Below are 3,941 nucleotides of genomic sequence, written 5' to 3' on the forward strand. Positions count from 1 at the left end.
ATTCCCTTAATACACAGCAGACATCCACTGGAGATTGTCTTATACTCCTGTGGTTAACAGCACAGTTTTGAAAATCCAATAAAATTTAATGAAGTAATATCTTACAAGCAACAGAATTAATTTCTATTAAGTATTTATTTGTACCATCCATGGCTCCTCGCAACCACACAGAAAAGAGACAGACTCATAATATACCCGTCCTAACCTTATTTTTATTACCTGCCTTTCCCTCCGGACAAATACAGTGTTTGAATTAATGAAATCGGTGTGTAGTACTGATTCCTTGCATTTGAAATGAAGAGGCAACTCTGGGTGTGCAAGAATGTAAATGAAAAGTGAATGTCGCTCAGTCGTGTCTGACTGTTTGTGACCCCCATGGAGTATGCAGTCCCTGGAATTCTCCAGGCCAGAAGACTGGAGTGGGTGGCCTTTCCCTTCTCCAGGGGATCTTCCCAACCCAGGGATAGAACCCAGGCCTTTCCCATTGCAGGCAGATTCTTGACTCACTGAACCACCAGGGAAGCCCTAGGAGACGGGAAATTGGAAAGTCATTTCTGGAGACCAGGTGAACACAGGGCTGAGGGCGGCGGTTCATGACGGTGGTGGGTTTCAAGTGTGGGCAAGGGGGTGGGCTGCCTGGGCTGAGGAGCTGAAGGAGGAAAGCTTAGAAGCCTTCCCCTGATGTGTTTGCTGCAGAGTCCAAGGGGGACGTGGGATACCCAGGCTGATTGCTGAATGCCCCCCCCAGGGGGCAGCCCACAAACGGGGAGGAGTCTAGACCCTTCCAGACCATGGGCCGTGTGGCTGTGCTGCACGCTCTTTTAGTGGTTTGGTTTGAAGACTGATGTGTTTGCAGCCTCCGGGGCGAAGCCATGCCTCTCTGACAGACTCCCCCCATGCTGGACAAGGTGCAGGTCCTGTCAGCTTCCCTCCCCCTGGATTTCCTTTCATTGAGACATTTCTTAAAGAAGGTGCGAAGCTGGAATTGGTCTGTATTGAAAATGTCGTGCAGGCGTGCGTGCTGGAAACCCCACCAGGTGGAGAAGTGAATTCCACGATGACCAGACTGTAGCCATGACATAAGCGGCCTCATTTCCCAGAACTGGCCTCAAAGAGAGGGGACAGTGTGACCTCAGAACTGAAGATTGTACGTTCAGTCGCTTCAGTCGTGTCCGACTCTTTGTGACCCCGCAGCCCCACCCGGATCCTCTGTCCGTGGGATTCTCCAGGCAAGAATACTGGAGTGGGGTGCCATTTCCTCCTCCAGGGGATCTTCCCCACCCAGGAATCAAAACTGCATCTCCTGCATTGCAGGTGGACTCTTTACCACCGAACCATCTGGGAAGCCAGCCTTCTAAGCTTCCTGGTTAGCAGTCTCTCTCTCTTCTTGTTTGAGACATATCTACTTTAAATTTCAGCAAGGGAATTCCCTGGCAGTCCAGTGGATAGGACTCTGTGTTTCCACTGCAAGGGGCACCAGCCAAAAGGTGAAGCAAAAAAAAAAAAAAAAATCAGGCAAAAATTGGATAGGTGAATATGCAAATGATATTAAACCTATTTTATACACCTGTGACTGATTCACTGTCTCTGTATGGCAAAAAACCACCACAAGATTGTAAAGTAATTAGCCTCCAATTAAAATCAATTGATTTTTAAAAAATGTTTGTTTTGGGTTGGCTTTGCTACCTGAGAGTGCATCTAGCTGAACACTGAATTTGACCTTAAAACAGAACAAAATCCTAAGAGTTCCACAGGGAGGGGGTCCATGAGATACTGGAACATTCTAAGAGCTTCATAGAAACCAGTGATTGGATACCGCTAAGAAGAGAGGTCAGCAAAGCTGATGGAGATGCTGTGAAATTTCACCTCTCTCATTTTGCCCAAGAACGTCCGTGATGGTGGTCAAAGTCATAAACATTAACTAAATCTTAAACAAAGGTACACGCAGAGCGAGAAGAGTGAGCTTCTGACTCTGGCGTCTTCAGGGGGTTCCCAGTTAAGGGTTCCCAGTAAAGGGAAGAACCGTCAGGTGAGACTGGGAGTATGTTTGGAAGGATGAAAGATGATTCCCTAAGGCTCAAGTGTCAACAGTGATAATTAAAAGTGCTACCACGATGGGACCAGTCAGACTGGCTATAAACAAGTCAAGAGCCTCAGGATGGAGTTGAGGTACCTGAAATGACTCTAAGATGAGGTTTCCTCAAGCATTAAAGTGGGTAACTTTCCAAACATTAGATCTAATCTATGCAACAGAACTTTGTCATTAGTCTTGTTTTAGTTGCTAAATTGTGTCCCACTCTTTTGCAACTCCATGGATTCTAGCCTGCAAGGCTCCTCTGTCCATGGGATTTCCCAAGCAAGAATACTGGAGCGGGTTGCCGTTGCCTCCTCCAGGGGATCTTCCCGACCCAGGGATTAAACCCGAGTCTCCTGCATTTGCGGGCTGATTCTTTACCACTGAGCCACCAGGGAAGCTCCACAAGGGAACGTTACTGAGGGTGTTACCATGGTCTAAAGGGCCTGCATGGGTTTCCCTGGGGGTCCTGTGGTTAAGACTTCACCTTCCAATGCCGGGAGTGTGGGTTCCATCCCTGATCGGGGAGTTGAGATCCCACACGCCTTGCGTCTAAACTGCCAAAACATAAAACAGAAGCCATATCATAACAAATAGAATAAAGACTTTAAAAATGGTCCACATGAAAAAAAAATCTTTTAAAAAATAAAAATGAATAAAAGGCTTATAGCAAAAATAAAGGACAAATGTGTCTCTAGAAAGCATAATAACGAGAATTCTGGGACAGCTTGTCGGAAAATGTGCTGTAATTTTTCTCATCTAAAATAGCAGGTTAGGTGCCTTCTCCATGAACACGGTCAGCACGTCTGGAAGTGCTCTTGTGTTGCCAAATTCGTTCACGGACTGAGAGGGGTGAACGTTCGAGAAATGCCTTAAAGGTCCCCAGCTATCTCTGCTGTATGTCTCCGGGAAACTCAAACAGAGGCTCTGTATCAACCTAGAGGGGTGGGATGGGGAAGATGGAAGGGAGGTTCAAGAAGGAGGGGAGATATGTATACCTATGACTGATTCATGCTGACATTTGGCAGAAAACAGCCAAATTCTGTAAAGCAATGATCCTTCAATTAGAAAATTTAAAAAAAATGAGCTCAGCTGTCTACTGATGAAACACTTGAACCCTCTCGTGTGGACACAGAGCCTGCAGTTTAAAATGTATTTTCACTGACTCACACGTGCGTTACTGGGGAAAGGGTGATGACTTTTCTCATCGACACCCAGGCGTAGGTTCACAGATCGTGACAGTGGGGGTCTGGTGGCTCGCTGCTCAAAAGCCAATGAAGAGCAAGGCTGGGGGAAAGGAACCTTGTCTGTATTTTTGGATAAAAATTTAGCTGTATTCTGGACCGAGACGAGGATGGCCGTCAACTTGCAACCTGCTGAGGAGATGCCGAGGAGAGTCTGCTCTTGAGCTGGAGATTAAAAAAGAAAAAAAGTTTAATCATAGAAATGAGAATGTGCAGAAACAAAGGAAAACAGTCAAAGGGGGATAAATTAATAATAGGTTAGTCGTTAAGCCAAATCAAGGAGCTTGCGTTGCTCCTCAGGCTGTGGATCATCCTCTGAGCTGCGTTGTAGACACTGAAGCCCCACCAGGTGGAGAAGCGAATTCCACGGTGACCAGATTGTAGCCATGATGTCAGCAGCCTCATTTCTGAGAACTGGCCTCAAAGAGATGGGAACAGTATGACCTGGGAACTGCAGATCGTGTGCTCAGTCGCCGCAGTCCTGTTTGACTCTTGGCGACCCTATGGACTATAGCCTGCCAGGCTCCGCTGTCCCTGGGATTCTCCAGGTGAGAATACAGCAGTTGGTTGCCATGCCCTCCCCCAGGAACTGAAGATTAACTGTACCTGACACAATCAAGATA

The 3,941-nt window shown here is 46.9% G+C and overlaps 1 protein-coding gene across 1 annotated transcript in view; it reads right to left on the reverse strand.

Moving 5' to 3' along the window:
• Positions 1-3,371: 3,371 nt before the first annotated feature.
• Positions 3,372-3,941, reverse strand: part of PNPLA4 (patatin-like phospholipase domain containing 4) — a 127,464-nt gene continuing 126,894 nt past the window's right edge. Inside the window, exon 9 of the transcript XR_824323.1 lies at positions 3,372-3,483. The gene's annotated coding sequence lies outside the window, so the exon portion shown is untranslated. The remainder of the gene's footprint in view (positions 3,484-3,941) is intronic.

The sequence above is a fragment of the Bison bison genome, unplaced genomic scaffold (assembly GCF_000754665.1).
Source record: "Bison bison bison isolate TAMUID 2011002044 unplaced genomic scaffold, Bison_UMD1.0 scf7180017864512, whole genome shotgun sequence".
NCBI lineage: Eukaryota > Metazoa > Chordata > Mammalia > Artiodactyla > Bovidae > Bison > Bison bison.